Source organism: Arachis hypogaea, chromosome 9, assembly GCF_003086295.3.
Source record: "Arachis hypogaea cultivar Tifrunner chromosome 9, arahy.Tifrunner.gnm2.J5K5, whole genome shotgun sequence".
NCBI lineage: Eukaryota > Viridiplantae > Streptophyta > Magnoliopsida > Fabales > Fabaceae > Arachis > Arachis hypogaea.
In genome coordinates, this window is record NC_092044.1 from 94,845,004 (window position 1) to 94,860,265 (window position 15,262).

Below are 15,262 nucleotides of genomic sequence, written 5' to 3' on the forward strand. Positions count from 1 at the left end.
CAAATTCATAAGATGAAGAGCGAAAACAATTCTTAAATTATAAATCCATAGATGAATTAAAATAGAAAAAGTAATAAAATCAATCCATACAAATAGACAGAGCTCCTAACCTTAACAGTGGAGGTTTAGTTACTCATGGTTCAGAGAGAAAATAAGAATTTAGGTAAAATGTAATGAGTTCCAATCTGATGGCCTCTAAAGTTAACTAATTCCAAATCCTTTTATATCTAATCCTAATAAATTTAAAATCTACTTTCTAAAACTAAAAAATATATTTTCCTATTTTAAAATTAAATCAAAATTAATTATGGGAATCAGCAAGTCTTTAATTGATGGATGGAGACCACTTGATTCCTTCACTCTGCAACCTCTTATCTGTGCTTTCTGGGCTAAAAACCAGGTCAAAAGCAGCCCAGAAATTGCTCCCATTGTTTTCTACACATGGCGCATGTCACGCGTACGCGTCAGTCACGCGCACGCGTCAGGTACGCGCACGCGTCAGGTACGCGCACGCGTCACCGTGAAAATCTTCAAATCACGCGTATGCGTCAGCCACGCGCACGCGTCGCCATGGAAAGCTCCAAATCATGTGCACGCGTCAAGTACGCGCACACGTCGCTCCTCGCTGGTTTTCTCCTTCAATTCTTGTGCTGCAGAAACTCCATCAAATCCAGCTGAATGCTACCTAAAATAAAAATAATTGCACAATACTCAAAGTAGCATCCATAGTGGCTAAAAGATAATAAATTCTTGATTAAACTCAACAATTTAAGTGCAAATTCACTAGGAAAAGATAAGAGAGATGCTCACGCATCACAACACCAAACTTGAACTATTGCTTGTCCTCAAGCAACCAAAACTAATATAGGCTTAGGATGTGAATTTTCTTGAGAATGAGAGTTCGATTAAGCTCATGTCTCTTCTTATAGTGGGGTTTATAACTGCAATTCTGAATAGTTTTGGCATCTCACTCTCCTTTGAATCAAAAGAATGTTACTGTCATTCGGAATCAGAATCCGGATAATATTATGAATTCTCTGATCTTTTTACATTTCAGTTTAATCCTTGAACACAGCAAAATTTACTTTAATTTATTTTTCTTTGGTGCTTTGCACCTTGAGCCTAGTTGTGACTTTAAATGTTTTGTCTCAAGGGTTACTTGACACAGAAACACAACAAGCACTTAACTGGGGAACTCTCTTTGAGTTTTGATTTTTCTTTCAGTTACTCCCAGACAGTGGTGCTCAAAGCCTTTGGCATACTCTGTTAAATGCACTTGGTCTCGACTCTAAGTGTTCTATCTCAAGGATTACTTGACACAATCACACCACAAGCATATGACTAGGGAAACAACTCTTTGAGCTTTTAATCATGTCTGATCTCCCTAGTCATTGATGCTCAGAACCTTGGACCTTGCTTTTATTATTAATTTTTTTTCTTTTGCTGTTTCTTTTTCTTCAAGGGTTAAACTTTTATTTATTTCAGAGAAGTCATAATAATTCTCTAAATTTCTGTTCCTTATACATCAACATCCCTTGATTCAAATTCAAATATGCATTATTCATATCATGCATTCAAAAATCACAAATAATACCACCACATTTAAGTAAATAAGACTACTCTTAAATGTAACTCAATTTCTCATGCAATACATCACTTTTTTTTGAATTCAAGCTTTAGTGAGTAATACATGAGGCAATTTTTTTTATCATATTACTGAATATCATACAAGCAATCAAAGCAACAGAAAACAGAAGATAACACAATAAGAATGAAAGAGAAATAGAATGAAAGGAACTCAACCACCTCAGTTATACTAGTGGTCATCTCATTCCTCCATGAAGAACATTCATCTCCCTTTGGTGCTAAACAGAAAAGTCATAAGCAAAGCGTCAACACCAAACTTAAAGGTTTGCTTGTCCTCAAGCAAAGAAGAACTGAAAATAAGAAGAAAAGAATATCATGATGAAAGAAGAATAAAAGGATAAAAGAACAAGAGAGAATTAGGATTTGGGAGGTGGATGATTTGAAATCAGGTGCTGAGGTGGTTTAATTGGGCATCGCATGCGACGCATACGCATCAGGGACGCGTACGCGTGGATCACACGAACTTCAAGCGACGCGTACGCGTGGACGGCCAGGATGGGAAAACGACACGTACGTGTCAGGGACGCGTCCGCGTGGTGGGGCTTGTGCGCCCAGCATAGTTCCAGCCCCACACCAGCATAACTCTCTGGCCAAACACCTTTTACACCGATTTTACTCATCCACGCATGCGCGTGCTTGACGCGTACGCGTGGAGTGCCAAAATTGTAATTGACGTGCACGCGTCATGGACGCGTACGCGTGATCCAATTTGTGCGCAAGGCACACTTCCTTTGCCACTCCCGCACAACTCTCTGTTCACTTTTATTTTTCATGCACACACATATGACGCGTACGTGTCAGCGACGCTTGCGCGTCGTGTGCTCGTTTTTTTTGTTGAAGTTTCCAGTTTCTGTTCCAAAATAGCTACATGATCAAAAAAATAGTGAAAACTAAATAAAATCAAATAAGTAAGAAAACTACAACTACGAAAAACAACTAAGAATGAAAAAGAGCGATCATACCACGGTGGGTTGTCTCCCACCAAGCACTTTTAGTTAAAGTCCTTAAGTTGGACATGTGGTGAGCTCCTTGTCATGGTGGCTTGTGCTTGTACTGATCCAGAAATCTCCACCAATGTTTGTAATTCCAATGGCCACCGGGATTCCAAGCTAGGCGCATAACACCGTCGAACAAGTTGAAGCAAGTGACAAGGCCCCAAGAGTGTTGATTGTGGGAATGAATTCCAGGGTCCCAAACCTTGCTTTTACACCCGTCTTCTTGTGGATCACCATTGTTCCCACCGGGTGAAAAGCAATCTGAATTCTCACAGAGACATCCAAATAACCTTCTAGACCCATTTAATTGAGCTCTACACCAATCCTTGCACTTCAATTTGGAGCATGCAACCATATTGAACCTTGCTTGACAACTCTTGCAACTAACCGTCTTCCTCTTACTCTTAATGCCACAAAGAGCTCTAAGTTGACCATCCGTCTCTAGTAGCCCATATTCAAGTTGGAAAGTAAGGGTTAAGGATAGGAATTTTACCCACTTGAATGTTGTATTGGATGGTAATGACTTTGGGAGAGGTCTTGCAAGCTCCACTCCCTTGTGTTCTTCTTTGAATTCTTCCACCTCTTTGCAAGCTTCCTCAATTTCAACCTCTTCCTCTTGGTAGCTTTCTTCTAATTCAATCTCTTCTTCATTGCTTATCAAGGGCATGGGAGGTTGTGCATCTTCCTCTTCTTCCATATGTGAGGGTGGAAAGTTCTCTAATTCACTGGAGTATAAACTCCTTTGATTTATTTCCTCACTTTCTTACCTAGGATCTTGCATTGTGTCTTTTGGGAAGAAATTTGCTTGTTCCTCTTTCTGGTTCTTGATTAGTGATTGCACATGTTTCTCTACATTTTTGACACTCGTCTTTATATCATGTAGGAATTCTTTCATGAGGAGCTCAAGATCTGATGGTATTTGAGATGAATAAGGAGATGGTGGCTCTTGATATACATAAGAAGGAGATGATGGTTCTTGATAAGTGTAAAAAGAGGATGGTTCTTGGTATGAATATGGAGATGGTAGCTCTTGATTTGGGTAGAAGGATGATGGTTCTTGATATGGATAGAGAGGTAGTGATTCTTGGTATGAATATGGAGATGGTGGTTCTTGATATGAATATGGAGGTGGTGGCTCTTGATAGTTGGAACATGGACCATTGAAGTTTCTTTAGTTTTGACTTTGCCAACCAAAATTTGGATAGTTCCTCCATCCACCATAATATGAATCACTACTCGGGTGTGAGTAGTAACCCATGTGATCTCTCTCCATTATTTTTCCTTAGCACAAAACACCAAAAAGGATTAAACACACCATGTGGTAAACAGGAAAGCAAAGAAGACAGAACAGAATTTTTTTTTCGAAAATTTTTTTAAATAAAATTTAAATTAAATGAAAACTAAAACGCCCAATCTAATAAATCAAACAACCAATAGTTGTCAATCACAGTCAATCCCCGACAATGGTGCCAAAAACATGGAACGGATTTAACAAACCACAAACTAACCGGCAAGGGCACCGGGTCGTACCAAGTAATACCTCAGGTGAGTGAGGGTCGATCCTATGAGGATTGATGGATCAAGCAACAATGGTTGATTGATGAGCTTAGTCAGGCAAACAGAAAAGAGTGTTGGATGTTCAAAGAGCATTAAGCAATCGTGCAGAAACTAAAATAGTAAAGTAAATAGTTTGGAAATAAAAAATGGAGAAAATAAGGTTTCAGAGTTATTTATTTTTCCGGATTAACTTTTCTTACTAACTATTTTAATCATGTAGGATTTAATTTATGGCAAACTATATGTAACTAGACCCTAATTCCTTTGACCTTTCTAGTCTCTTCCAAAATTCATCAACAGCCAATTCCTTGGCCAATTAATTTTAATTAGAGGTGATGATCGAATTCCAGTTTATATGCCACAAAAACTCTAATTACCCAAAAATAAAAGGATTATATGTCACATATCCTGTTAAATCCAAATAATTAAAATTTAGGAGAATATGTTTTCAAGCTGTTGTTCAAGTAAAGAGCTTTTCCAAGTTATACAAGAACTCAAATAGAAAGATGGTCATACTTCCATTCCACCCAAATTCATAAGATGAAGAGCGAAAACAATTCTTAAATTATAAATCCATACATGAATTAAAATAGAAAAAGAAATAAAATCAATCCATACAAATAGACAGAGTTTCTAACCTTAACAGTGGAGGTTTAGTTGCTCATGGTTCAGAGAGAAAATAAGGATTCAGGTAAAATGTACTGAGTTCCAATCTGATGGCCTCTAAAATTAACTAATTCCAAATCCGTTTATATCTAATCCTAATAAATTTAAAATCTACTTTCTAAAACTAAAAAATATCTTTTCCTATTTTAAAATTAAATTTAAATGAGAATTAATTATGGGAATCAGCAAATCTTCAATTGATGGATAGGGACCACTTGATTCCTTCACTCTGCAGCCTCTGTTCTATGCTTTCTGGGCTAAAAACTGGGTCAAAAGTAGCCCCAGGAATTGCCTCCAGCGTTTTCTGCACGTGGTGCATGTCACGCGTACGCATCAGTCACGCGTACGCGTCAGTCACGCGTAAGTGTGGATAGTCTTTTTCGCGTGTCACGCGTACGCGTCACCGTGCAAATCTTCAAATCACGCGTATGCGTCAGCCACGCGCACGCGTCACCATGGAAAGCTCCAAATCACGCGCACGCGTCAAGTACGCGCACACGTCGCTCCTCGCTGGTTTTCTCCTTCAATTCTTGTGCTGCAGAAACTCCATCAAATCCAACTGAATGCTACCTAAAATAAACAGAATTGCATAAGACTCAAAGTAGCATCCATAGTGGCTAAAAGGTAATTAATTCTTGATTAAACTCAACAATTTAAGTGCAAATTCACTAGAAAAAGATAAAAAAGATGCACACGCATCAGAACGCACAAACATCATTTTCTGTTTAGCTAACTAAGTAAATCACTTAACCATTGTTGCTTAGTCCATCAATCCTCGTGGGATCGACCCTCACTCACCTGAGGTATTACTTGGTATGACCCAGTGCACTTGCCAGTTAGTTTGTGGTTGTAAAAACCGCACCAACTGGTAACAACTCTCCCTAAAATTTTGTACCATTAAGAACCTCACTGTGCCTTCTTTCGTGTTTTTTGGTGCCTTTGCTTTCCTTAGCTTAGGCCTTACAACCACAACAAGCTTGAACCCAGATCACACTTGCATCTTCCTTGGTTACAGCACAACTCAAAAAGGTTACAAATGCATGAACCAAAATGGCCGCATCTTTGTGTCTCGGGATGTTGTCTTTGATGAAACACAATTCTCTTACACTTCCCTCTTCTCTAAATCAACACAAAACTCTCCCACTCCATAAATCTCAGAATTGTTACCACAAATTTCTACATTACCCCCTACTACTCTCACACCTGCTCAGCTCATTCATTCTCTACCTCCCAATCACCCTTCATCTCAACCACTGTCTTCAGTAGCTAACATGCAACCTTCGCCTTCCAACAATAACAATTCTACAAATGAAACAACATCATATATCCATGCACCCCTATCCCCTTCCTCTATTTCTCATACAAACCCAACAAATACACACAATATGCTTACCAGATCCAAAACTGGACACCTTAAACCAAAAACACTTTAAACTCAGACATTGCCTGCATCACATATACTTCCAAAGAATGTGAAAGCAACTCTTCAATATCCACACTGAAAAGAAGCCTTGTTGATAGAATATCGAGCTTTGGTCCATCATCAAACTTGGACATTAGTGGAAGCCCCACCAAATGAGAAAATCATCTCTTGCAAATGGATTTTGCTGTCAAACGAAATTCAAAGGGTGATATTATTCGCCATAAAGCTAGATTAGTGGCAAGAGACTTTAACCAAATTGTTAGAGTGGATTTTGATAAGGTATTCTCACCTGCGGTTAAACCTGTGACTATTCATTTGATTCTAACCTTAGCCCTTTCTAAAGGTTGGACACTCAAACAATATGACTTTCATAATGCATTCCTTAATGGCATGTTATATGAAACTGTTTATATGAGTCAACGCCCAGGTTTTTCCCACTCAAATCCTCATTTAGTATGTAAACTTAATAAAGTAATTTATGGACTATGCCAAGCACCTCGTGCATGGTATATGACCATTACTGCTGCATTAAGAAACTTTTGTTTTCAGTGCACAAAGTCTGATCCCTCTCTCTTCACTAAATTTTCTAACAAATCTATTATTTATGTTTTAATTTATGTAGATGATCTGTTAGTAACAGGAAATGATAATTCTGAAATAATGAAAGTACTACAACATAACATTCTACGTTTCTTCTTAAAGATCTTGGTGATATCAATTTTTTTCTAGGAATTGAGGCCCTTTATTTTCCTGGTAACATGATCACCTTAAACCAATCTAAGTATATTCTTGAGCTTCTATCTAAATTGAGGATGCAATATTCCAAGCCCATGAGCACCCCTATGATTAGCAATTCTAAATTAATAGCAAACACTGGTACTCCCTTTGAAGACCCCACTCTCTTTCGATCTATACTGGGGGTTCTACAATATGTGACTGTGACTCACCCTAACATTGCCTTTTCAGTAAACAAGCTCAGCCAATTTATGGCTAATCCCATGCTAGAACATTGGAATGCAGTCAAGCGAGTACTTCGTTACTTGGCAGGTACGCTTCACATATGCTTAGAATTTTATCCTTCAACTGACTTAAGATTAACTGCTTTTATAGATTGCGGATATGGATGATCGCAAATCCATTTCTGGTTACTATGTTTATTATGGTTCGAATCTTATCTCTTGGAAGTGCAGCAAATAATCTACTGTCAGCCGCAGCTCTAAAGACGCAGAATTCTGCACGCTAGCAGCTGTGTTTGCAGAGTTGATCTGGATTCAGAATCTACTAATCGAAATTCAGTAATCGTATCATACATCACCTACTGTGTTCTGTGATAACATGTCCGCTGTGCTGTTGGTGTATAATCCAATCCTCCATGATCGCACTAAGCACTTTGAACTCAATCTTTACTTTGTTAGAGACAGAGTCATCAAGGGTCAAGTAGCAGTCACTCACATTCCTTCCAGTGAGCAAATAACAGATATCTTCACTAAACCTCTCTTCAATTAGTTATTTGAGAGGTTTTGGAGCAAACTCAGGTTGTCCACTAAGCCTTCCTGAGTTTGTGGTGGGATATTAGAGTGTCACATGTAAAAATTAGTTATTAAGAATCTGTTATGAAAAGTCTTGTATACAAGTGTAGGATATATATTTGGCAATCTCAGTGTAAAAAAACAATATACATTTTCAATAATCATTCAAGACATACACTCATATCAATTTTCATTTTCCTCTCTTCTTTCTGCTTTCTCTGCTCACGCTTATATTCCTTTAGAAATGTATATTCTAGTTAATAAATAACAAAAATATATATATAGTTACATACTTTAATTAATATACAAAATAAAAGAAATGCACATATTTTTTTTAAATGTGAATGAGTAGAAGGCATAGCTAGTGTAAGAGAGATGATGAAAATAAAAAAAATGGAGACCAATCTGGGCACCCTGTTGGGCATATCGCAGGTGTAATGGCTTCCTACATCACATGCAATAATAATCTTCATTTTCTATAACGAGGCATGGGACCTATTCATATCTTATTTTCTAATATAACGATGCGTGAGGAGCCAAATAAATCCTCTGAATAAAAAAAATTAATTATTCTGTTGGTTCTTATAGTTTCATTAAATTTTTAATTGATTTTTTATACTATTTTTAATTTTGTAATTACATCCTTTTCATTATAAAAATATTAAAATTAACATAATATTTTTATTAAAATACATACGGTCAAAGATTTAATTATATTTTTTATTATAAAGATCTTTAATTTACAAAATATATCCAATTAACTCTAATATTTTTTGCATTAGAAAGGACTTATTTACAAAATTAAAACAGTATAGGGACCTAATTAAAAAGAAAAAAGATATAACTAATTAAAAATTTAGTAAAATTATAAAGACCAATAGAATAATTAAATCTAAAAAAAATATAATACAAATAAAATAAATTCTTTATAATTATCCAACACTAAGATAGAAAAAACGATACTAAACCTAAAAAATATAATATTTTATTTATTATTGACATGAAAAAAATAATAATACAAATAAAAAGTATGTCATATTTTATTTGTTATTTGGGCTGCATTACAGTAATTTTATTATTATTTATTACCAACATAAAGTACTTTAATATTAAGCATAAAAAACTAAATATTTTATTTATTATTTTTACAGTAGCATAATAGATTCATTATTATTTATTATTAAGATAAAAAATTATATCATATACTATTTATTTTTGACAGTATCATATTAGTTTTATTATTTATTGTTAACACAAAAATATCTAATATTAATAAAATAAAATATTTTATCCACAATATGTATACCGTATTACACCAGATTTATTATTATTTAATATTATCAAAAAGAATATATTATTACAAAGAATGCTATTTGGACCCATGATATTATTACACGGATCATACTTTTTGGGACAAAGTCCTCCTAAAGTTGTTCTATTTTTTTTCTCCCTTGACAATAAACCCGAAATCCATCAATAATGCCTCAAACAGCCATACTAAAAAAAATCCAGCCCAAAGATCTAATCATCATTAGCCATAGCTTAAGCCTAACACAATACATGACAAAAAAAAAGCCTAACACAATAATACATCTAATGTAAATAGCATCCTGCCACGGATGCATAGGAATCAGTTCCTATTTGCGCGTGTTGCACCCAACACCACACGCGTCCTTCTCTCCATTATGACTCCTCATTTCAGCAGCTGCTAAAATTTTAGGCACTCAGCATCATAGAACTATCCTAATTTAATCCACCATCAATAGTTTGTTTTATTTTTGCTAAATAGTTAATATATAAGATTAAAGAATAAATTTTCTGAATGAATGTTGATAACAAGCTAATATCTAAACCAAGATTGGGAAAACTGATAAGTTATCAAATGCATCAAAATCTCTATAAAACATTGATACATATATGCCCAACCATAAACCAACTAAAACCTTGAACCCAAGATTGGGAACCTGTTACAACTTTCACTTGCCCTTATGCAGAGGGCAAAGACAACAGGTTTCACCCACTTCTGAGGTAATGCAATATTTTTGAAACTTGCCATATTTGAACCATTGAGCACGCTTTGCCACAAGCTCATTCAGAAAATTATCAAGCTTGCCCTTAGTGACGTTTGGCATCACCACCACATGTGCTATGTTTTCCTGGCATGCCAACTGCCACTTTCGTACAAACTCCTCATCATGTGGCCTCTCAAACACAACTGTGCTGCTCAGCTCATTAAGCATTGCACCAACTCCGGCATCCCTAAGGCTGTCCCTGAAGTAGTGTGCATTCCTCAGGTATTTCGACACTTCTTTTTGGAAACCTCTGTATCCTTTCCGGTTAAGGGTATACCAAAGGAATATGGGAGCATGGCCATTCCGGCTACCATGATTGTGGCATCCCTAGAAGCAAGGTATTCTACATTATTGGAAAGAACATTGATATGCTCCAATCTTGTTATCTGAACACCACAAGGCATTGGGCACCCCACAAATTTGTGGCCAGAAACACTGACACTACCAATGGGCTTCTAAAAAGAAACTTTTGGTGCCTGATATTGCAGAATATAGAATAATCAACATCATTGCTTATATAAAACAAACTCAAAAATAAGATGGCAAAATTTACATCACTAAAGGAATTGGTTTCAAATCTTGTTTTGGCAAGCAATTAAACATGCAAATTGCTAAATGCAAGACAAACAACAATGAGCTATAATAACATAGACAAGGTTATGTGCAAGAACCAAAATGCTATTTGCTAACATGGAAAACAACGAATTACAACAAAAGTAGAATAATACATAGGAGTTCCAATTAGATAACAGAGGGATAGCAAATATGACTTTAACAGCACATGTCTGAAGTTTAAAGATTTCTGGTACCGTGAACAAGAGAAACTTACAAGTTTCACAAAAGGCATTGACCGGTGAAAAATTGCCGATTAAGAATTTATAATGGAAACAACGTTGCAAGTACAGTTCTTAACCGATGAAAATCTCGCTTATCAATTTAGAAAGAGTTGTCACAATTTAAGAATAAAATATTGGGAGTAGAATTTCCAAGTCGTCTCCCAACGAGTTGCTATGAGAGTGCTATTTATTGGTCAGGAATTTTCTGAGAAATTTTTAGAATTGGGGAATAGAGAAATAAATGACTATCAATTAAAGCAATAAAAATTAACAAGAGGTTTTATGTAATTGAAATAAAAAGCCTTGACTAGGAGAAGATTAATCGAAAGATCTATCCTTGTTGGATCTTCCCAAGGTTAATAGTAAGAGGTTGTTGCTTCTACTTAGTTAACCTTTACCGAATAAAGGAAAGTCAAGTAATTGAGCCAACTCTGATTCACAAGTCCTAATCCTCTCCCTTGGGAAGGATTAGCGTTAGTGACCCGAGAGTCAGCCAACAACTCCCAATTACAAATTAACTCTTGAGTATTTCAACTCAAGGGTCTCCTATTAATCAACTCCAAAGTCAAGTTGAGAGCCTACTCTATTGACATGGATGCCATTTTCGCATACATGTAAAGGGAATAGAAAGAAGACACGGTAATTAAAATTGAATTGGGATAATTAAGCAAATAAAGAAATTAAATAGAAAAAATACTCCTTGCATTAATAAATTCCAAAATCGAAGATATCCATATATAGCTCTGAACAAGATAAATGGGAAGTAAAAGAGTAAGGGAATAAGAAAACTAACTATAATGATAGAGACTTCAACGGAGGTAGTAACTCTTCTCAAATCCAATCCAAAAGCATAAAGCTAGAAAATCTATGAATCTATGAATATGAAGAACCCTAGAGGAAGTGGTAAATTCTCTCCAAGATTCCAGAAACTAAAACTAAAACTAGTGAATGAGAATGTATGTTGAGTCTCTGCTGTCCCCTAGTTCTAGTTTTTGTTTCTGGGCTGAAAACTGGGTCAAACAGGGGTCCAGAAATCGCCCCCGGTGAATTCTGATATGTAGCACGTGACGTCCTTCCACGCGTACGCGTCATCCACGCGTGCGCATCGATGTGCATTCCTCTAATCACGCGTACACGTACTACACGCGGGCGTGTCACTGCTCTGTCTCCTAACCATGTGTGTGCGTGCTTTACGCGTGCGCGTCGTTGCTCGCCCTTGAGATCTTTAATTCCTTATCTTTCTTCCTCTTTTGCATGCTTCTTTTCCATCCTCTAAGCCATTCCTGCCCTGTAGTCTCTGAAAATACTGAGCACACATATCACGGCATCGAATGGAAATAAGAGAGGATTTAAGAAATAGTCAATTAAAGTCCATCAAGCATGTTTTCAATCATAGCATCACTTTGGGAAGGAAAATGTAAAACCATGCATTTCATATGAATAAGTGTATAAAAGATTGATAAAATCCACTCTATTTAACACAGGATAAACCATAAAATAGTAGTTTATCAATCTCCCTACACTTAAACACTAGCATGTCCTCATGCTAAGGTCAAGGAAACCAAAAGAATGAATAAGGGAGAATAAGACTCATGCAATGCAATGCAACCTATGTATATAAATGCAACTATATGCTAAGATGTTTCTACCTACTTGGTTAAAAATGAGCAAGTTCTCCAAGACAAACAGAGATCAGATTCCACTAATTCAAATCACACAATAAGAAGTAAGTAAACTTGTAGGAAGATAGCTCATGAAAGCCGGGAACATAGAGTCAAGCATTGAACCCTCACTGGAAGTGTATATGCACTCTAATCACTCAAGTGTCTAGGGTTAATCTACTCTAGTCTCCTCTAGTCATGCTTTCTAAAATTTACTCTTCATCTAACCAATCAACAAATATCTAGTATACAAATGCAAACATCATGAGGTCTTTTCAAGGTTGTAATGGGGCTAAGGTAAGGGTGAGGATATATGTATGGCCAAGTGAGTTATAAATTGAATCTTTGACTAACATAAGTTCTCATCTAACACACACATATACTCTATATAATTCTAGAATCATGTCTAGCTACCCATAGTCTCACTTTTGTATATTTCACATACTCATGTATCAAATTTTTTTTTAATTTTATCACATATGCATTGATCTTTTTTTTATTGTACTTAACATTGGTGTAATTTTGCTTCCTATTTATTTATTCTCTTTTCTTTTCTTTCTATTTATTTTTTTTATATGAAAGCATAATAAATCAATGCATATGGTTTTTATAATTTCACATGAGTAGCATCCAAATTCTCAAAATTTGTCAATAAAAACAAAACACATTCTCATTAACCCGAGTTCCCACAATTCCCCATACTTAGTTAACACGCAGTCTCTATCTTATGCAAACCAAAGATTCAAATGGGATAATTAATTATTTTTCCTCTTAAGGCTAGTGATGTGGTAATATAAAGAACAATTGGGGGTTGAAAAGGCTCAAAGTGGCAAACAAAGGCAGATGGAATGGTAGGCTATTTGAGATAAGTGAGCTAATAATAATTGATAGCCTCAATCATATGTATGCATGAATGTACACTAAATAATGGACATATAGAATGGAACAAAGCAAAGATTGCAATCATAAGGAAGCAAACACACAAGAATAAGAATCATGGTTAAATAATGTAACCATATAATTAAACTCAAAATCTCACAGGTTGTGTGTTCTTAGCTATAAGCCATGTTCCAAATTACAATTTTCAAACAAGTTTAACAAAAAAGTTTTAGTTTGAATTAGTGAAATGCTCTAAAATAAGGTCTTGAAAAGAAATTCATTAATTCAACCAAGCAGGACATACATGCAAGCAATTATTAACATGCAATCTATCCTATTTAACAAAAGAAAGAGTAACATATTGGTGTTAAGAGAGAGAGATATTACCTCCGAAAGTCAAGTACTGACCTCTCCACACTTAAAGCTTGGCACGGTCCTCCGTACCATCAGTAAGGAGCAAGGTGGGGCTGGTAGCATCACCTCCACTGTCGGGCTCGGCATGGCTTCCAGTGCTGGTAGGTGAAGTGGAGTTCGGGGTATCCTTTTCTTCTAGAAGTGGGTGAGTACTAACAATGAGCTCCTTCAGATAGGTGTATCGGCGCTTGTTGCGGTGCTCCATTCACTCCATCTGCCGGTCTTGCCGGTCTAACCTCTAAAGGATCTGAAGGAACATCTGAGTAGTTGATGGTGTAGGAGGTGTGGGTGATAGCGGGGCGGAAGTAGGAGGTGTGGGTAGAGATGGGCCGGGATGTCGGCTAGCAGAGGGTACTGGGGATCTGACATACTTCCCATTTGAGACATACTGATCAGCCCTTGGGATCATGGCTTTGGTGTCCCCAGCCCTATAGGAGACTCCTGCTGTAGAGACAAGATCCGAAACCAGTGTGGGAAAGGGTAGGTTGCCCGCGATCTGCACGTGTCCCATGGCCTGCCGAATGTGTCTGGGTAAGTTGAGGGGCTGCTCTGTAAGAATACACCAGATGAGAATAGCCATGTCTGCAGTGAAAGTGGACTCATGAGTGCTCGAAAAGACATAGTGGGACATAAGCTGGGCCCACACGCGAGCCTCCAAGGTAAGTGCAGGAACTGAGATGCTCTTAGGTCGAGTCCGATGTTGTCTATAGATCCATGTGCTGCCAGGTTGTGCTATGACTCCAAGGACGCTATTCCGGTCAAACTGGTATGTCTGGCGCTTGAAAGAGGCCTCTTGATAGGCATCCAATCCCTCGAGGCTAGGTGGAAGATCCAATATTTTATGAATGGCCCCTTTGGAGACAGGTAGTTGCTTTTGACGAATATAGACAGACTGCAGGGTAGGCGAGTGGAAGTTGGAGTAGAATTCAACTACCCAAGACAAGTTGGCCTCTTGCGGTTGCCTTCTTAAGAATCCCCAATGTCTCCTTTCGATGCAGGGCTCCACAAAGTCAACAAAATGTGTCAGAAGGATGAGAAGGTGTTCATTATTTTAGTTCTTTTCTACCAGAAGAAGGAACATCCGCTCACAGTAACAATTGGTGAACCGTGCGAAATCCCGTGCAGGAGATGCTTTTTCTGCCTCATCCACTCGGATAATCCTCTTCACCCTCTTAGTAAGTGGCTTGACTGTTGTGGAGGGTTGTGATGTTAGAATTTTTGCTAGTAAAGAATTTATAAAAATATTCTGGTTGTAGATATAGCTTCTAAACTAACAGAAATTCCTTCGTACAAAAGTTTTGGTTGTCACAAGTAACAAACCCCTTTAAAATTGATAACTGAGTATTTAAACCTCGGGTCGTCTTCTCAAGGAATTGCACGGAGGTATGTTCTTATTATTGAATAAGAAAATCATCATGAAAGTGGCATAGGCCAAATAGGCAACATAACTAATACAAGCAAGCATTCAAATATCTGAAAATAAGAAATAATTATAAAGTAAAAGAACATTGAACCTGGGATCGAGAGTCACTCCTAAAACTAAGAGAAGTCCTAAATCCTAATTTCTAAAAACCCTACCTAAA

At 36.9% G+C, this 15,262-nt stretch overlaps 1 pseudogene; it reads right to left on the bottom strand.

Annotated features, from left to right (window-relative positions):
* Nucleotides 1–9,710: 9,710 nt before the first annotated feature.
* On the bottom strand, nt 9,711–13,884 carry LOC112709332 (serine decarboxylase 1-like; annotated as a pseudogene).
* Between the last annotated feature and the right edge of the window lie 1,378 nt (nt 13,885–15,262).